Below are 22153 nucleotides of genomic sequence, written 5' to 3'. Positions count from 1 at the left end.
CATGAGATTTATTAATGAATATTTATTATCTTGTAAAAATGTCGGGCTCTTGTTTTTTTTTGTAGTTGTGGTATCTTTTATTAGAATGAAGAATACAATACATATGAATGTATGTGTGTGTACATATGTATATTCATGAATACACATGTTTGCTCATACTGAAAACTTATAGTGACATAAAGTATTACAATTTTACGATCAATAAAGGCAGTGCCGATACTATAACTTAAAGAAGAATACTTCATTAGTAGTAAATGCGATGTTGTAACGGAATGACGGATACACTGTCAGTAACAGAGCCGATAACGAAATGACGTATACACTATCAGTAACAGAGCCAATAACGGAATGACGGATACACTGTCAGTAGCAGTGCCGATAACGAAATGACGAATACACTATCAGTAACAGAGCCGATAACGAAATGACGGATACACTGTCAGTAGCAGTGCCGATAACGAAATGACGGATACACTGTCAGTAGCAGTGCCAATAACGGAAGGGCGGATACTCTATTAATCTCGTGGTCACTTCCCTCGTCTTAAACGCTATTTGACAATATAGTTTTATCTGAGGGTATAAACATAAATGTCCTGAGGATTCTTCTCTGCGGTGTTAATAATAGACATTACTCGTTTCACTCACAGAGGAGATATAATCACTCAGCACGTGTACAATCTCATTGGCTTGCTAAACGAAGATATGTTCAGTATAAAAAATAGCAGATTATATCAGCAAACTGAAACTGAAACTTTTTCTGAGATAATGACGTGTGATATAAGGGAAGAGAGTTCTTAAAAGATATTATCAACTTGTAATTACGTTGGCACCTGGGTCTCACCTTACAAAGTTTAGTCGGAAAGATAAGACGTGAGTAAGCGGTTGAACATGTTAGGCATACCCGTCCTCTAGTCACCACGTTCCATCCTTTAAATAAACGCAATTACACTAGGACTTAGCTTCAATCGTACGTTTATGTGAGTTAGCTCTGTTGTTGTTGTTTTTTTTAAAATACGGTTTAAATCACAAAGCTGAGAAAACATTAGCAACCAATAGACGTAACACTTTTAAGCGTTATCAATTAATAGGCCTAATATTTAAAGCACTAACAACTAATAGGCCTAATAGTTAAAGCACTAACAACTAATAAGCCTAATATTTAAAGCACTAACAACTAATAGGCCTAATATTTAAAGCACTAACAACCTAATATTTGAAGCACTAACAACTAATAGGCCTAATATTTAAAGCACTAACAACTAAGAGACCTAATATTTGTAGTAAAAATCATAACTACAGATGATTTGTTTTTCATATTTTTTCTTAATTTGTTCATTTTAGATTCAAAATCAGTGTTGTATAAAAATAGCATTTCAAATCTATCTTTTGGCCAAGAGACTCTTCATTTAGTATCATCTCGAATTTATAATCCAAAATGGACAAATTAACAGGATGATGGGAAAAAGAAAACCTCTGTAGTTTATGTGAAATATATGTTGTTCCAGGCAAGTGTGAAAAACAGTATATTTTTTTTAACAGGGACCATCTATAAGTCAAGGCTTAAGAACAAAACTTCTGTACTGTTTTATTTTGTTTAAAGTCACACAATGATTAGAGTAATTTGTAAACAATGAGCAAAGTTATATATGTAAAAATGGCTGTTATGGGTTGAGAAAATTCTATGTGAACCTGACGATGACCGAAGAAGGTCGAAACGTTGTTCGCTCCTCTACATAGAGTTTTCTCTACCCATTCCAGCCGTTTTTATATATATATATATTCTCTACAAGTGGGTTTTCTCGTCACCACGAATGAACAAAGCTGCACTGTGCTATATGGTCTGCCAATGACAAGGAACTGAGCCCCGGATTTTATCATTGTAACTACACGAACATGAGCATGAGGGAATTTGGAAAGAGATGCAGTGAAAGGCTACGTCATTGTGTTCTACAGAAATACATTGTATTATACTTAAGTGTATTATACAGGATACATCGTATTATACAGGATACATCGTATTATACCTGAGTGTATTATACAAGATACATTGTATTATACAGGATACTGAGTGTATTATACAGGATACATCGTATTATACCTGAGTGTATTATACAAGATACATTGTATTATACAGGATACGTATTATACCTGAGTGTATTATACAGGATACATCGTATTATACCTGAGTGTATTATACAAGATACATTGTATTATACAGGATACTTAGTGCATTATATTAAATGAGTTTCAATATGGAAATCATTAAGATAAGTGACAATTACAGCTGCTATGAAATCGTGCCTGAACAGCAGGTCTCGAAACTAAATTTTGACTTTATTTGGCATTGCGTAGGTAGTGTAATGGCACCTAAAACTGATCGCTTTTGGGAAGGGCATGTAACAGCTCTTTCCAAAGCAAAATGCGTCTGGTAATGGTCAAACTCTATTTTGTTTTGAATAAAATACACTAGACATGTATACTCAAATATAACACAACACAGTCATATGGCAATTTGAATAAAATACACTAGACATGTATAATCAAATATAACACAACACAGTCATATGGCAATTTGAATAAAATACACTAGACATGTATAATCAAATATAACACAACACAGTCATATGGCAATTTGAATAAAATACACTAGACATGTATAATCAAATATAACACAACACAGACATATGGCAATTTGAATAAAATACACTACTTACATCTGGTCAAATATAACACAACATAGTCATATGCCACTTTGAATAAAATATTTTGGTCACATCTAGTCAAATATAACACAACATAGTCATATGCTACTTTGAATCTAATACACAAGACATGTATAATCAAATATACCGTAACATAGACATACGAAACTTTGAATGAAATACACTAGTTACATCTCGTCCAATATATAATACAATATAGTTGTATACCACTTTGAATAAGAACTTAATCTGTAATGAATAATTACAGAAAGCTCTGAACCAATACAATAATGTATCTGAAAATAAACCTTGCACATTCCTCAACATTAAACAAAATCTCTACGGTTTCTTTCTTTACTGAAACCTGAAACCCTGGATTAACAAAATCTGTTAGTTACACAAGGCTTACTGACTCCTGTTCCATTTATCAAACATCTAAATTTAAGCTCCATTTGTTTTCGAAAAAAAAACAAAAAACAACTCGTAGCTATATTATGCTTTTGAACGAGAGTCATTTGGCTTTTGTCTCGCTCAGTAAATAATGTTTGTTTTATTCCTGTCAAGCTTCCAACCTCTGATCTTGCTCGCTGAGCGATTCTTCCCGAAGCGTGTGTTTTTAGACTCACGCTTTCTGGGACCAGGACTAGCTCTTCCGTTTTCACCGACCTCCTTTAGTTCTGTACGCTTTCTCTGGCGTTTCAGACTTGAGGTTTTTGGTTGTTAAGGCGTTAAAGATCGTGTGGTCGCTGTCAAGCTTTGTTGTTTGGACTTGTCAACAAGATCCAACTGTCACGAAAAAACACAAACCTACGTATCTGCCCAAACTGATCGTAACTCCAATTCAACCAGCTGGCTACGGGTGGCGTTTCCGGCCAGCACGTGCCGTTTCCCGTGAAATCCGCAAAGAAATAGTATTCTCCAGCCTTCGGCATCTAAGTTTTAATGGGAACATAAATTAAAGTAAGGACTGTGAACCACATTAAACTCTGCATTAGAACGCTTTTCGCAGCTACAAAAAAGGATGAGTGATTAGAAATGAACACAGATCAGACCATCTGTCTATCTGTCTGTCTACATATCTTTCTTGTCTTTCTATCTACATATATGTTTATCTACCTGTCTGTCTTCTATCTAGTTATTTGTTTGTCTCTCTATCTAGACATCTTTCTTTCTATTTATCTATCTCTCTGTTTCTCTATTCCTTTGCCTGCCACTCATCTATCTGTTTGATTGTCTGTCTTTCTAAATACGTATTTGTTCGTCTGTGTATTTACGTGATATTATTGAATAATTATGAAATATCTTCTTAGAGAATATATATAGAAAACACCAGTCGCCATCCCAGAGAAATGAATATGTTAGTTAGTAAGTGTTCTCTTCATCTACTCAAACTTATAACATACGTAAGTGTAAGAGTTAGTAAAACCTCACAAACATAGTTACATACGTTATATACACTACCTGAGGATACTTAAGTACAGATTCTACAAAGGACAATATAACGTAATGTTCCCCTTCCTTCTTGCTTTTGTTATTAAATCCTTAGCTATTTGTATAGCCTGTTTTCTGGAAGATAATAGTTGACCGTTTGTTGTGAGTGACTAGTTTTTGTGTCTGTGAAAAAAGGGAAAATACGTTCTATTTCAAAATCACCCCCTTTCTTGGGCAAAAATCATAAAACAAATTGGTCCATGTACACCATTGGACAGTTCCCTGTTACCATAAATCAATTTACGGTAATCGAGCCAGTCGATTGTGGTTTGTTGATGCTAAAACCTAAAACACACACACGTGGTGTATCATCCTTACAGTAAGATGTGATAAAACAAAATAAACGTACCTTATAAACGGTTTGTATACTTGGTATTAATACATACGTGGGGGACTATCATAATTGTGATACGAGTGTATAACCACACGAGGTATAATGTTACACACACGTTACGTCTTTCTTTTTCAACTCGAATGAAGACAATAAAACAGGAAGTTAATACGTCATACCGGGTTTTTGACATTTAAAAGAATTTACGAATAATTTACGTTGTCAAATATACATCTCAGTTTTTATACAGCCTTTTTAGTATCTGATTAACAGAAGATTTTGTTATTATTAGATTAGGCCTGTGGTTTTGAGGCGTTTCGTGTCTAGTCAGTACCGATGTTGTCATTTTTTAACACGTAAGACGTAGACGCCTACTCAATAAAATTATGTTTTAATACTAAGCCTAAACATGGCCGACTAACCCACAATAAATCAAACAAGTATTTTAGTTTTATGATTGGTAAATATTTATATAACATTCATTTTTAATTCATATTAATTTTGAAAGGCCAGTAAAGATCAGATTGGAGGAAGATAGCTTAGCTTAGCCTATGTTAGGTTATTCTGGTTAAGTTAGAACACAGGATCACATACACAAGTTGTTATGGTTTTTCAAACGAGACCCGAAAGTTGATCACTGTCGAATACTTCATTATTATTCTTCAAAACAATAGAGAATAAAAAATAATAGTGAACTATTCAAAAGCGATCGAGTTTTGGTTTTCGTTTGAAATAAATTACTACGTTAATATATCCTAGCCTAATATAGAATAGGTTTAGACTACGTTACGTTATGTTAGTTTAGGGCAGGATAGGTTAGATTACGTTATGTTAGTCTAGGATAGTTTATGTTAGAATGCATTTACGTTAAGTTAGTTTGTAGGATTACGTTATGTTATGTTAGCGAAGGATAGTTTATGTTAAACAATGTTACTTTATGTTAACTTAGAATAGGTTAGATTAGATTACGTTATATTAGTGTAAGATAGATTAGATTATGCTACGTTACGCTATGTTGGAACATGTGTCTTCTATTGTAATACATGAAACAGGTTGAACATGTTATGTCTAGAACGCTAAACAGTATTACATGAGTTTAAGCTTAGATATGTAATATAAGTTAAAATATGTCAAAGATTTAACTATACATATGTTTCAAAGTTGAAAACTACACTGAAGGTATTGTGTGAATGTGGGTCTAGCAGACAATGGTATCTGTTACCAATTCAACCAACAGGGAACGTTATTAAGATAATAGAACTAGCATGAAACTTGTACCTACAACAAAAACTTTATTAGACTAAAAGTAACGCCCTCGCGGTAAGGGCACTTGGCTCGTAATCTGTGAGTCACGGGTTCGAATCCCAACTCTGAACATGCTCGATTTTTCAGCCGTAGTTACATTATAATAACGGTCAGTTAAAGCCTTTGTTGGTAAAGAATAGTCTAAACGTTGGCGGTGGGTGATGTTGACTAACTGCCTTTCCTCTAGTGTACCACTCCAAATTTATAGACGGCTAGCGCAAATAGCCCTCAAGTGGCTTTGAGCGAACTTTAACAACAACTAACAATAGTAAATATTTAAAAAATCAAACACATAGTTCAGGTGAGAAAGAACAAGAAAAGGTCACAGAAAAAACAAAATAAATCTGGCATCGTGATAAAAATCATAAGAACGTGTGAATCCCGATGTGTTTCTCTAATACCGGTCAGTTGTTGTAATATTAGACACTCGAATAATAACGGTGACATGAGATGAGAATTATTATATTACTTTAAGATTTATAAGTAATTCCCTTTGTTAGGAAAGGGATCGGCATGGCCACGTGGTTAAGGCGCTCGACTCGTAATCTGAGGGTTGCGGGTTCAAATCCCCGTCACACCAAACATGCTCGCCCTTTCAGCCGTGGGGTCGTGATAATGTCACGGTCAATCCAACTACTTGTTGATGAAAGAGTAGCCCAAGAGTTGGCGGTGGGTGGTGGTGATTAGATGCCTTCGCTCTAGTCTTACACTGCCAAATTAGGGACGGCTAGCGCAGATAGCCCTCGTGTACCTTTGCACAAAATTCAAAACAAACAAACAAATTTGTTAGGAAAGAAGCGACACCTATCGGGATGGAAGACAGCCAAAAGTGTCATTTCTAAGGGCATCACGGTATCGGTAGACGGATGGGTAGCCAGGTGGCGCAATTTATCATACTCTAACGTGTTTGGGCAGGCCAAGGTGTAGCGTGGAAAAGAGAGTGACTTACGCTTGTGTTGTTGAGTTCCATACCTAAATAAACCGTTCTACGGGAAACTTTCTCCATTAGACCGTACGCGTTTCGATGTCATACCCATTAGTTTGAAAGAAGTGAACTGCCACCCAGTCTTAATTAGCATAACTCTGAGGCGGCTCGAGGCACACACGTTGTGTGTAATTGCTTGCCGCTTGTGTTCCCTGATTGTATCTCAATTATCTATCCCACAAACCATGCTCTTCAATGATGGCTTTATCTCTCTGACTATGTGTACTTGTTGCCAAATATCTCTTTTGAATGTTCAACATACTGCAGCATGAAATGCTCTATATTTCTCCATCCATGCACTGGTTCATTTACCCACCTCTCTCTGTTCTTCAGTCCGTTTATCTAGTTACCTGTATGGCTCTATTTTATTCATCTATTCATGTCTCATGCTCTATTTTTTTTTATCTATCTATCTGTCTGACTGTTTGTCTTCCAACTCAGAGATACCTATATATATATATGTCCCCCTCTGTGGGTCAGCGGTAAGTTTACAGCCAAATACTAAAATTCGAGGCTCTATTCCCCAAAGTGGTTACAGTAGACAGCCCAATGTGGTTTTGTTCTAAAACAAACGAACAAAATATATCTGTATTTATTTTTTTATTTTCATTAATTTATTTCAAGGGTTATTGGGGGAAACTTACTGACCTGCTTACTTATTCGTATAAAACCACAAAATCTGCATAAACTGAACTTTTTAAAGTTTCTATAGCACTGACATCGTGCAAAAAAAGGTTCTTCTCCGTGCTGGTTAGATGGCGCCCTTATCAGTTTAACAGGTGGCTAAAGCGACAAATCTCGCATTTTAGTTTCGTTTGTAGTGCATTACCTGCCAAGTTGACCTAGTTTGTTTATTTTCCTAAATTGAATGTAAAATCCATTAGTTCAAGTTAATCTATTTATTATGCCAGAGTCCAGCTCTAGAATGTGGATTTCAGGAGTAATTCTGTAACGTCTGGGGACTCCCACCGCGAAAAACCGGGTTTCGATACCCTTGGTGGGCAGAGCACAGATTGCCCAATGTGTAGCTTTGTGCTTAATTCTAAACAAACAACTTATTGGAATGTACACCAAACACGTTAGTGTAATAAAGGAAAAAACGAAAGCGAGTGAGTGAATGAATTTCATTAGCGCGAAGAAACAGGGAAGCGAAACTAGTTCGTTTAAACGTAGTTTGACAGAGGTATTTGTAGGATAATAGACTTATTTCTGGGTAATGTTTGGTCTCTAACAGTAAGACATTACCGGCGTTACAGCTAGGTTATACGGATCAGACTTTTCACTGGAGCAAAACTACTTTTCTGTGTCTTCCGTCGTTCATTTTCTCAATTAACATTAATTGGTCTAATTCCTCCACCTTTCTATCTTTTTAACAAATTTCTTATGGCATATTATACGTATCTTTTGTTTATTTATTCCTAATATATATGTTAGAAGAGGAATAACACAGAATCTGAGAGAAAGTCGGTCATATTAACCTAGGACGTTTCTAGATCAAATGAGTAAAGTAAGCAGTAGCTAATATTAACTATTAAAAGGAACAGATATGACTTTTTTTTTATAATTATATATTAAGTTTGTTTTCCTTACTTCCCTAGGTAGAAATTGTTTTCTCAAGATGTTTGCGTGCATTTCTTGTCTGTTTTGATAGACCACAGGTAAGTTTGCAGACTTACAACGCTAAGATCTGGGGTTCTTTTCCTTCCAAATGTTTCCCCAGCAGATAGTGCCATGTGGGTTTACTCTAAAATAATCAAACACCGTTTAGATAACTTCCAAATGTCTTGTAAACATGTTCATGTTTGGATTTACCGTATTACCGGTCATTTAATCATGTAAGCTTTTAGTTTATTTTCTTTACGTTTGTGACCAGGTGGTTACGGCGCTCGACTCGCAGTCTGAGAATCACAGGTTCGAATCCCCGTTAAACCAAACATGCTCGTTCTTTCAGCCGTGAGAACGTTATAAAGTGAAGGTCAATCCCACTATTCGTTGGTAAAAGGATAGCACAGGAGTTGGCGGTGGGTTGTGATGACTAGCTGCCTTCCCTTAAGTCTTACACTGCTAAACTAGGGATGGGTAGTACAGATAGCCCTCGTGTTGTTTTGCGCAAAATTAAAAAAAATCAAAGAAACAATCTTTATGCTTGTTACAAAGATAATTAGATGTTCGAAGTTTACTCATTAAAAGGTAACTGTGTACCAGTTTAGCAGTCTCCGCTGTTACAGCAGTAAGTATACGGACTTATAACGCTAAAATAAGAGGTTTGATTCCCCTCGGTTGAGTCAGCAGATAGCCTGATGTGACTTTGCTATAAGAAAAACACAGATACACACATTGGCAGTAGCGGCGCCAGGATATTTTCGTTGGGGGTGCTGAGGGGGACTGAGGTAAACTGTGGAGGGGCTTCCCAAAATGCCATCAATATGAAGTATAGATGGTAAATTATAATAATGTAAATACCAAGTTACATTTCAGAAAGGTGTGCTAGTTTGAACTGCGTTTTCAATGTAGTTTTCATTGCAAACTCGTACTTTGATTAATAATTCATCATTACAAATTAGAAATAATCTGTTTATGAAAATATGCGTATATGTAAAAGAGAAAGCTCACCTAAATTCCACCCAAGTTAGTACATAATAATAAAAAAAATCAAGATTAGCTTAGATTGAGTTCTACAGATCTCTGTCTCTTCGATGTTAATTGTTAAGCATCAATGACGATTTTGTTTTCCATATTTTATGAATATATGTAGGTAAGAATTTGGTGGGGGCTTGGCTCATTTGGGGGGGAAGCTCAAGCCCCCCCTTGGCGCCGCCACTGCACATCAGTTTAATAAATCAAACCGAGTCGTGTTTAGTATAAAATATTCGATAGATGAACACATTAAAAAAAAACAACAGGACGTGTGACTGCAAAAATACAAAACAAACGATTGGTTTATTTTTAATTTCGCGCAAAGCTACTAGAGGGCTATTTGCGCTAAACGTCCATAATTTAACTTTTTAAGACTAGAGGGAAGGCAACTAGTCATCACCACCCACCGCCAACTCTTGGGCTACTCTTTTACCAACAGATAGTGGGAGTGACCGTCACATTATAACACCTCCACAGCTGATAGGGGTGACGGGGATTTGAACCCGCGACCCTCAGATTACGAATCGAATGCCTTAACCACCTGACTATACCGGGCCTCAAAACGAATGATCAAAAGGACCAAGGAAATTATTGAAGTCAGGTATGAGATGTTAAACAGGTACCGGACTGTAGGAGGCGTTGCAGGTAAACCAACACTACAAACCATCAACAAACCTCATAATTAACAGATCCGATCGAAAATTAAGCAGTGAAGAAATACATCTACTCAACAAAGGACCCAACTTCGCAGTAACACCTAGAAATATTCCATCCATCGAAATGAAAGCCTGTCTGGAAGACCTAACTGAAAGACTGGTGATCCACTCTACACAAACTGGAAACACCAATAAAACAATGAGAAACAACCACCAGGTAGAAGACAACTTCAACAAGAATTCCACCGACAACCAACAACCTATATTTACAGATAGAACTGAAAACATCTATTTCCCTGAATCATCTCAAAACAGTATATTGAACAACTTTTTCAAAGTAAAAAAACCCTCACACAAAAAAAATATTAATTCTATAAACAACTTAAAACAAGACAACAACATCAAAATTCTAAAATCAGATAAAGGCAATGCTATAGTTATAATGAACACAAATAAAAACATTCAAAAAATGAACATCTTGTCAGATACAAACAAATTTAAACTACTAAACATAAATCCAACAAAAACACATGAAAACGAGTCAAACAAAATACTACTACAGATGAGAAAAACCAACACAATCTCAGAAAAGATTTATTCTTACCCACGAAAGACCGACTTACGTACACCACAACTATACGGCACCCCCAAACCTCACAAATCTGATTGTCCACTACGACCCATAATGTCGTCCTACGAATCATTTAACTACATCCTAGGTAAATATATAGCGTGAGCATTTTTTAAATATGTAACATCAGCCAGTTCCTTTTTCAAAGACTCTTTTAACTTTAAATCTATTCTTAATCAACTAAACCATAAAGCCTTAATGACCAGTTTAGATGTAATCTCCCTCTTCACAGAAGTCCCAACATCTGAAGCCTACAAGAGCTTTAGAACTTTATATCCAAGACACCGTCCCATTAATACACACCCCCAGCAACCAATTAGCAACCTTTATAGAACTCACTACCACCAAAACTAGCTCTATTTTCAATAACCAAAACTACCTACAAATAAATAGCCTAAGTCTAGGGAATCCCGTGTTACCAGTTCTAGGCAACATTTTTATGATATAGATTGAATCTCAAGCGACCAATTCAGCCTTACACCCACCACTGTACTGGTACAGGTATGTTGATGATACAATTGCTGGATTCACATGTACAGAACACATACTTAGTTTTTTCAACCACGTTAACTCGATACACCCCAACATTAAGTTCACCTGTGAACAGGAAAAAACTAACCAAATAGCATTTCTTAACCTCAAAATCACAAGAACTGATACACAGTTCAAAATAGAAATCTACAGAAAAATCATCCATACTGGATTATACTGGGACTCAGCACATGAAACAAAACAAAAACTCAACATATAACAAAACAAATAAACACAGCCATAAAACTATGTTAACCTGATAAAATTAATGATGAAATTAACAAAATAAAACAACACTTCATTAACATCAACAAATTTCCTGAAAAAACATGGAAAAAATTATACACATACACTTAGACAAACAACAAACAAACAACAATAAATCCCAAAATACAACAACCTACAAAACCTTTCACTGCTGCATACCATATGTTCCCGACATCAGCGAAAAAATAACTTATAACAAAACACAACATTCCAATAAACACCAAATTTATTCAAAAACCAGGTACAAAACTAAAGTTCATATTATGTAAAAATTACACTGACAAACACAACATGAACATAATTTATAAAATACAAGGTGTTCGGAAAGTCACTGTGCAATTTTGTAATCATATGTCTATTCAGTCTATTTCAAGCCAGCAACTGATAGCGGTGTTTAGAAACAAAATAAGAAGGATCCAAACCTGTACTGATGCCAACGGGGGTCACTTTCAACATTGTTTATAATTGTTATTCATATTTACCTCCTGTATTCTATATTGAAACATGTCTGTTAATAAATATATAAGTGCACAGTGACTTTCTGAACGCCCTGTACAATGTAACAACTGCCACGACTTCTATATTGGAAAAACAAGCAGAAAAATGGAAACTAGATTCAAAGAACACAAAAAACGAAACACCTTTACACGTTTTTGAACACTGCAAATCAAATAAACACAACATAACTACAAAAAACACTCAGGTACTAAGTAGGGAAACAAATATAAACAAACGCAAAATTAAAGAAGTCCTACTTACACAGCAACTTAAACCAAAATTAAACTAATATAAAGGAACACCTTTATACCTATACTAATTAATAACCTAACATCCACCTGCAACGCCCTCTACAATCCTGTACCCGTTTATAATTTCGTCCCTAAGACATGTGTCCGTTAACGATCACATTCAAACTCTCTCTTTCTTAACCTTAAGATGACCTAGGAAAGTCGAAACGTTGTTCTCTGCTTATCAGTAAAAGTGTTAATACCCATACCAGCCGTTCTGAGATACATTTTTATTTTCTCGTCATAAAGAAACCAAAGAAATACAGTTAGGCCTTTTATAACGGTGATGTGTAGATAATATTTATGGGAGTTTTGAGTCTTTTATTTATGTGATGTCACCTTGCTACAGGAAGTTTTAGTATGATTAAACACAATTATAAAATGATACATTTCGGAAGACTCTATAAATCATATCATAACACATGTTTACATAACTAAACCCATACTTACGATCACTGGATACGTGTTTACAATGACTTAACTGATGCTTATAACGACTTATCCCATACTTACATTCAATTAACTTACGCCAACAAAAAATTCATCCAGCTTGGCTAATGAAAACACTGTAAAACGGGTCTAACAATTACAAATTCCATTAAACTATTCGAAAGCTCTCGAGTTTTGGGTCTCGTTTGAAAACCATTAACTACGTTATATTATCTTAGCTTAGTATAGATTATGCTAGATAACGTTACGTTACATTAGCCAAGAATGTGTTAAGTTATATTACGTTACCTTATAGGATAGGTTAGATTAGACCACATACGTTACGTCAGTCTAGGATAGGTTAGGTTAAGTCCTGTTACGTTATGTTAGTCTAGAATGGGTCAAGTGAGGTTATTTAACAAATACGAAGTCCGCTGGTTGTTACGACAACAGCTAAATATTCGCAGATAAGAGTGTATTTTTCTTATAGCAAAGCCACATTGGGTTATCTGCTGAGGTCACCGAGGGGGAATCGAACCCCTGATTTTAGCGTCGTAAATCCATAGACTTACCACTGTACCAGCGGGGGACTCGCAGAGAAGAAAATGGAGAAATGCATTCAGATTCATATCAAAATAATTTAAACCAGAAATTCGTAATACAAGCAAAATTACACACGTGAAAACCAACAAACTCAGTATCTTTTATTTGGTTCAATTTTAAAACCTATGTTATCAATAGTTTCACAGAACAACGCGATTCAAGTATTAATTTTGTAGTTTTAACACAAACATATATATACATAACCAACTCACATATTTAAATAATTTATTCCCAACGAAACGAAAGTCTATACTTTTCGAAAACGTCAGAGAACAAAAGTTAGTTGCGATTTCTTTGCTTTTCATCTTTGACGATTTCATCTTCCTTAAAGTATCTTCACTCAGTATGGATAGTTTCGACCTATCCCTACAGTCGTGGACGCTCGATAGAATGTTACTGCAACGGTTAACAGTAGAATCGATTTCTAAAATGGTCTCTCGTGTTGTTCAACATTTTCATTATTTTTATCTATTACAAAATCCCCCCTCCCACTAAAGACTGACCAAAGTATAGTGACTGAATTTCCACAGAAATTATAGTTCCGAGGGTCTTGAGTTCGAATCCCCGTCACACCAAACATGCTCGCCCTTTCAGCTGTGAGGTAATTATAATAATACGGTCAATTCCATTAAGAGTTGTCCAACAGTTGGCGGCGGGTGATGATAACTGGCTGCCTCACCTTTGGTCTCACACTGCTAAATTAGGGACGGCTAGCACAGATAGCCCTCGTGTAGCTTTGCGCGAAATTTAAAACAAACCAAACATTATAGAACTCACTTGAGATCCCTTTTTCTTAATAGAACAGATATATACTCTTCAAAAAAAGAAACGCAAAAGGCAAAATTTGAAACATATTGTTAACAAGTTTATTCCGGGTAGTTCTGTATGACATGTGTGAAACTTTGCACATTCATTTCTGAACATCCAAAGTCTGCAAAGGCGAAGTCCACGCGCACTAGTTGAAGTTTAACGTCACTCAACGTCAATAACGAGTATGCCCCCCCGTGAGCATCAATAACTGCTTGGCATCTCCTGCCCATGGGAGCGATGAGATGACGAATCACATCCTGTGGAATGGCTGTCCACTCAGCCTGCAAAGCTGCTACAAGCTGAGGTAGAGTCTGCAGTTGAGGTTGTCGCTGTCGCAGACGTCGGACCAACTCGTCCCAAAGATGTTCGATGGGGTTTAAATCTGGTGATCTAGAGGGCCAGGGAAGAACGTTGATGTTGTGGTGAGTCGGGTTGTGTGAGGACGGGCGTTGTCATGTTGAAAAACGTCGTTGACGTTCACCATGATGGGTTGCACATGGGGCCTAAGAATCTCGTCGACGGTTGCGTACGGTCTGATCGGAAATCCTACGGAGTCCTGGTATGGTTGAGGCAGTAGACGTCGCAGTGGTGGTCCTATCCCGAAGGTGACGTAACCGGATGTAGCGATCTTGTGCGGGCGTGGTCACACGAGGTCTGCCAGATCGTGGACGGTCACGAGTTCATCCATGTTGTTGGTGACGATTCCATAGCCTTGTGATGGTGCTTGGGTGGACATTCACAGCTCTAGCAACATCTGATCGAGATTCGCCTGTTTCCAAGCGACCAATGGAGTTGTTGCGTTCTGCTTCAGTCAGTCTTGGCGTAAGTGTATTGCGTGTCGGTGGCTTAACACTGAGCTATGGAAACCGAGAACCCGTCACTTTTATAGGGATTTTGCACATGTTGCACTTGCAGAACATGCAGATCTCTCAAACAAATTTATTGGACACAAATGCGTTTTGGCGAAAAATTTGATGTTTTCCTCCGTTTTCAAAGTGCACAATTTTTATTGTAATTTTGGTCTGACAATCAGTGCCTTAACACGTGTAACATCACATGCTCTGAGCTTGTAACGTTATTACATATATTTCTCTTTAAAATAACAAAAATATCCCTTTTGCGTTTCTTTTTTTGAAGAGTATATATAGTGGAAGTCTTTGTAACTATTTATAGTGGAAGTCTTTGACATGAACGGAGAAAGTTCAGTTTCTGTGTAGGATGTGATATGTTGAAATGACATTTTCAAATGACCCTGGTTAGGAAAGTAAATACAGCTTTTATGTGAAATGTGTTTCAACATCGTGTAATAACAGTGGACACAAGGAAGAAAAACTTCTCAGTTATCAAGAAACATCGAATAGTTGGTCTGTTTTTTTTTATTATTTCTCTTTTACGCACGTGTGTCTTCCCACTTTGTGCGCGCCACCTCTTGTGTAACATTAATCGCAGCTTCTGTCCTCTATTTCAACCCTCCACAGTTCCCTTGACGATTTCCGCTTTGGTGTTAAATCCTTAAATACAGGAAAAAGGTGGCTTAAGAATCGCTAGGTCATACAGTCACTTTGCTGAAGATTAATGACCGAGGTCTTTTTCACTGAGAAGACAGAAATACAAAACGAGAGGATTTTGAAAAGTCGATTCAGGATGCGTTTGGAGAAAACAAGAGTGAAAATATGAATGAGTGTGTGAGTGATACGAGTACAACACAGCAGGAGAAGGGGTGGGGTTCGTTTATGTGGGGTCTTGGGCTGCTTCCCACATTCAGGAATGCATATACACATATATATATATATGTGTGTACATACACAGGTGGGGACCGTTTTAACAGTCAAATTGATTATCACCGAGGTCAAAGGTTAAGTACCCAGGTTGTAGGCTGTCGAGAACACATCTGAGCATCAACTGGAATGCATAAATCTTTTTTTCATAGCACTTTGGACACATATAACTGGCAACATAGCTGCTGACAACAGGGGCTTGTGGAATGGTGACTATTTCGCTGGTTTGTTAATGAATCCTGAAGGTCTGATAACCTCAAGGGTCAAAACGCGCGAGAGGCTATAATCACTGTTAAACACTATAATTTGAAAAACTGATAACCCCACACGTTTCTTCGATACGAAAAGCGCGAGGAATTCAACGTTCCGAACTTATTTGACATCAACGTTTAAGGACAAGCGATATTTGTTATTGTTAATACCAATATTTTAAACGTGTAATCTTTCAAAACGTTTCTACGTGTTTATTTTTTCAATGTTTTTTTTTTTTTTTATTTTAGCCAAAGCAAAACAATCTATAAGCTGGTTTACAAGATGTCTTCATTAAATAAAAAACAAACATAACAGTCGTTCGGTTTCTCCGATGTTTCACCATGGAATATATTTATTTATTTCGAGATTCAAGTTAACCTATGAGTATCATTGGTTAGTTTTTACCTTCACCAAAGTTAGGCCCCGACATGGCTAGGTGATTGAGACACTCCACTCATAATCTGAGGGTCGCAGGTTCGAATCCCCGTTACATCAAACATGCTCGCCCTTTCAGCCGTGGTGGCGTTGTAATGTTTCGGTCAATTCCACTATTCGTTGGTATAAGAGTAGCTCAAGAGTTGGAGGTGGGTGGTGATAACTAGCTGCCTTCCCTCCAGTCTTACACCGCTAAATTAGGAACGGCTAGTGCAGATAGCCCTCGTGTAACTTTGCGCCAAATTCAAACCAAACCAAACCAAATAATTCGATAAACTACAATATCGAAATGTACAGATAAACTATTTTGGATATATTTCGGTTACATCAATTACAAACAAATTATTAAATGTTCAATCAAATTTCCTTTTCGATAATTCAATACAATCTATTGTTAGTTCCTCAAATTATATATCTAACAATGATATACAACCTACTAAATACCCCCCACACACATTGTATACCCGTTAATGAAAGATTAAATCGACCAAATACTTCTACAAATTTTACACTGATCGCCAAGCAAACAGTCTACAAACAAATTTATCCGTCTCCAGTGACAAGAAGGGTTTAGGTTAACCTATCAATTTAAATCATTTCAAGGGCTTTGAAAATGTTAATTATTTTGAGCTCTTGGTTTCACTCAGAACCAAAGTTTTGAATTACTAATTACGCCCACTGCGTAATGTTGAACATTTTAGTCATGCTAAGAGCCGCTCAACTATAACATATGGTAAATCTATATTTTTATTATTTAAGTCAGAGTTTAAAATGCGAATGATACTGTAATGAATTACTAACAATTTAATGTATAATACCCTGATTATGAAATACAGTTTGACATCAATATTATTCACATCTGTTCTATCGTCATTTCAGAAGTAAATGTTGAGCTTTGTCTGCGTGCACAGCTTTTCACACGACTGGTAGAAGAACGTTCAGAGAGACACCAAGATTCCTTATATATGTATATATAACATAAATCTCTCTCATACACTTTATTAGCAACATTGAAATATACAAATAATGAAATACTGTCACACACCTTACACCAAGAGTTAAAATATATAATCTCTGAACTTTTCCTATGTGGTTCTTTTGCCCCTAGAAGACATACAATACGTCATCACTCATCTATATAATAGTATATTATTAATCAGTAACCTAACATATGATGTCTAAACAACTTAAATAAAATGTATAACAATCACAATTCGCATGCTTGATCCGATTCACAACATAACAGTTGTTTTTGAAAGCTGCTGATATAAACAGTGCCTGGACCACTACTATTCTATCACGTCGTAATGCAAGACCAAACTGGATGGAGGGACTCGTGGTGGTCCAAGGGTGTCCTTAGTTATATGTCATAGCCCATCTGTCAAGGGTTGGCTAAAATGTTCCTGAAGGCCACCCAGGCATTATGGAAGTCTAAGAATACGTTTCAAGGGTTGCTGAACCCGAATATGGCATCAAAATTTGGATTCTCTGTAACGCCATCTTTGAACTGTCTTCATACTCCCACCCACGGGCTAATGGGACTAAACGTGGTACACGTAGTCAAATACAACGGGTAGGTGCCCTAGCGGCTAGTCATGAAAGCAACTGGGACTAATAAAGAAGCTCGATCAGGAAATTGAGACCTTTGTGAATCCTAAGATAACCTTTAACCTCTTGAGCGGAGATTGAACACTTTGTGCTAGAGCCAATAAAGAGAAGCATGGTATTATAAGAAACCCCAACAGTGAAAAACATCTAGTCATTCTTAATGCTCTAGATAGTATATACCATATTCTTCATAAAATGTACAGCAGTAATATGGGGCTCGATTTCTAAGAAACAAACAATCTTCATAAAATATCCAAAGTAAATTTATAAATGAGATATACTTTCATCATTACGTGTAAACCTCTTTTGTGAGAAGAATGTAGAATTAAAAAAAAATACTCTTTTTTAGAAGTGTATATCCAGGAAAAAATATTATTATTACTCGAATAATCAGACCAAGCATATTACCATCCCTTCCATTAAAGGTCCTATTAAAACGAAGTACTGACACCCCATCTACTTCACCAGAATTCCATTAATCCTCTCTTTAAAATATCCAAAACAAAGACACGTTCATCCACTCTAACTCCTCCATCTGAGTAAAGTGGACAAAGATGAAGATTCTACCATTTCTTTACCAGTGAGTCCAAATGATATACACCCTTTTCATTTTTCTAGAGAATCCATAACAAATATGTATTTTTTTTCATCCAAAAAAGATAAACCAAAAATACCATTATTTCTTCCATAAAAATATTCAGAACAAAGATGCTGGCATCTCCCTCTTTAAGATATACAGGACAAAGAAATTATTGCCTTCTTTGACCAGATATACAGATGATGTGTGTTATCGAAATATTCACAACAAACATGTAGTTATTTCCATCTCATTAACCAGAGGATTTGAAAAAAATATATATATTATGATTTATTTCCTTAATAGAAATGTAAAACAAAAAAAAATCGTCACGGATTCTTCATCAGAATATTCTGTCAAAATATTCCATTGTTTCTTTTATCAAAGAATCATAAACAGAGCTGTAATTTTATGATTTTTTGTGTTTTTTCAGAATGTTAAAAACCAAAATAATATTTCATATCTAACTATACAGAACAGAGTATCTGTTTCTCTTGTGACAACATTCAAAATAAACAAATCTCTTTCACGAAATACTCAAATCACAAATGTTATCGTCTCCTACTTCTTCATCAGAAATAGGATTTTACACTTAGATATGATAGCAATGTTATATCATTCCAATATTTATCATTCCAACATTACTAGACTGGATTCCTCAGTGACTCAGCGATAAATCCGAGTGCTTACACAGTTAATAAGTCCCCCGCTGGTACAGCGGTAAGTCTACGGATTTACAACGCTAAAATCAGGGGTTCAATTCCCCTGTGTAATCAGCAGATAGCCCGATGTGGCTTTGCTATAAGAAAACACACAAACACACATTACACAGTTAACAAATCTGGTGTCAATACTCGTGATAGGTACAGCACTGATAGCCTCTTGCGTAGGTTTTTGCTCAACAATAAACAAACAAATAGTAGTCGGGCGTGGTCTTTGTTTGGGTGTTAGGATGCAGATCGAATAGTCCAAGGTTCGAAACCAGGTGCCACAACACTCACCGCATGTTTAATTATGGGTGCATTATAAACTTGTCAGTGAACCTGACCATTCGATTCCAAGAGCCAGACAAATCCCCTTGTGGCGGATATTGCTGACTTTCTGCCTTCCCTTTGGTCAGTACTTCAAACTAAGAAATAGTCTCTGACCTTACAGTTCAAACCATGCGTCGCATTAGGTACCGTAAAGGTTAAAAATACGAAAACAAATCCCTCGGTGGGGTCACCAAATAGCATGATGTGGCTTTGCTATAAGAAAAAAAGACACACAACGAAAACAAACAGTTTATAAACTTAAATTTTGCACAACGAACGCTTTCTATAAGCAAACATATTAGCAAAAACGTTTAACGCCGTATGAGTAACTGAACAGAAATTGACGGTGTTACAAAAGCCCTGTGTTCTTACAGATCGAAGTTTTCTGTGACCACTGTTACGTTTTCCCAGTTGACCGTGTAACTTTTCCTTTATTGCTTGAAAAATTTAAGGTCTTACTTTTTTTTAAATTTATCGTTCTAAAACGTAAGCCGGTGATGGGTGTACATACCAAGCTACTGAAGCCATCACCTACTGACTTACACGAATTTGCAGTTTCGGCTTCGTTACACTTCCATAAACACTTATGTTTCATGCCCGTTTCGTTACCTTCTGTAAACCCACACATTTACGACTTTCGTCGTTCTTAAATGGGCCGAGTGAGGGTGTTCAACAGAATTTATTGATGCAACTCGAAATTCTTTCATTTTTACTGTTAGCAATGTGAAAAGTCACAGTTATGTATTTATGGAAAGACTTGACTTTAGGTCTGTATTGGCTTAAGTTAAGTACAGATAATTGTCTGTACCATCCCATTCCTTGTGTCCTGATGGTTCGAGTTCTCACGGTCTTCTAGGCTTTCCTAGGTCTCACCCCTGGGAGCTTGCCGCACGTGGGTTTGTACAGGTGCGACCAACACCCTCCCTCTATCGTATAAAGTTACGTGCTAATAGTTGACATTGGGCTAAGATGACACAGACAAGGTGCTCGTTTGTCTTCGTCACGGACAGTTGCACGAGACAGACGACACGAAATGTATCACGTGCTTGTTGGTGAATGAAACTGATGACGAAGGAAGTACTTGTAATTGGTATGGTTAGTACTAAGTTAGGAAGTCAGAAAATCGAAAAAAGGTTACAGATTGAAGACGTAGCGACAAACGAAGAAAGAACATTTCCGAGAATAAACTGTTCCACAAAAGCATTTGGAGACGGTAGACGTTATAAAGAAACTTACTCGTGTCCAACTTGAACCACATTGGTAGAAGGGAGCAAATAGGATTAAGAACCCTTTCTGGCAAGGTTGTGCGAAATAACTTCCAGCCAACTTTCATCAACAACGAATCTCCGAATGAGACCCAAACAAAAACATTAAACGTTCAACATTCTTAGAGCGTGACTTAAACCTATTAATAAACACCATTTAGGCTACTTGCGATCGAGTTTCTCCATTTTCAGAGAGAAAAAAATTATTCACGAGTCTACTGATACGATAATTAAAGTTTAAACAAATTAAAAACAAAATATTTCGCTAACTTTAGTCCTCTCAAACACATATCACTCATTAGATTTCTTTTAACCAAACTGGCTCAGCTTACATTAATATTTGGATTTCGATAGGCTATTGTTTAATTTTGTATTTAACAGACACGCGATCAACAAATACATTTTAATTTCTCTTCATTATCATAATATGAACTTTTCAGAATGAATTTGGTTTGTTCGAAGTTAAGCACAAAGCTACAAAACGGAATAGCTGTGCTCTGCTGACCACGAGTATCGAAACCCAGTTTTTAGAGTTGTAAGTCAGTAGACATACTGCTGTGCCACAGGGGGGCTTTATTAGAAATGAAGGTTATATTGTGAAGGTGTGCTCATGTTCGAATAATAACAATATTAGATGTACTCGTGTTTGAATAAAAACAATATTAGATGTACACATATTTGAATAATAACAATATTAAGTGTACACATGTTTGAAAAACAGCAATATTAGGTGTACACATGTTTGAATAATAACAAGATTAGGTGTACTCGTGTTTCAATGATAACAATATTAGGTGTACACATGTTTGAATAATAACAATATTAAGTGTACACATGTATGAATAATAACAATATTAGGTGTACACATGTTTGAATAATAACAACATTAGGTGTACTTCTGTTTGAATAATAACAATATTAGGTGTACTTGTGTTTGAATACTAACAATATTAGATGTACTCGTGTTTGAATGATACCAATATTAGGTGTACTTGTGTTTGAATAATAACAATATTAGGTGTACTTGTGTTTGAATAA

General features: G+C 36.3%; 1 protein-coding gene across 1 annotated transcript in view; it reads left to right on the top strand.

Moving 5' to 3' along the window:
* Positions 1-22153, top strand: part of LOC143248681 (uncharacterized) — a 78078-nt gene that overhangs the window by 278 nt on the left and 55647 nt on the right. The window lies entirely within an intron of this gene.

This window comes from Tachypleus tridentatus, chromosome 4, assembly GCF_004210375.1.
Source record: "Tachypleus tridentatus isolate NWPU-2018 chromosome 4, ASM421037v1, whole genome shotgun sequence".
In the NCBI taxonomy this organism is placed as follows: Eukaryota; Metazoa; Arthropoda; class Merostomata; order Xiphosura; family Limulidae; genus Tachypleus; species Tachypleus tridentatus.
Note: the sequence above shows the minus strand (reverse complement) of the source record. Positions and strands in the feature narration are given on the sequence as shown.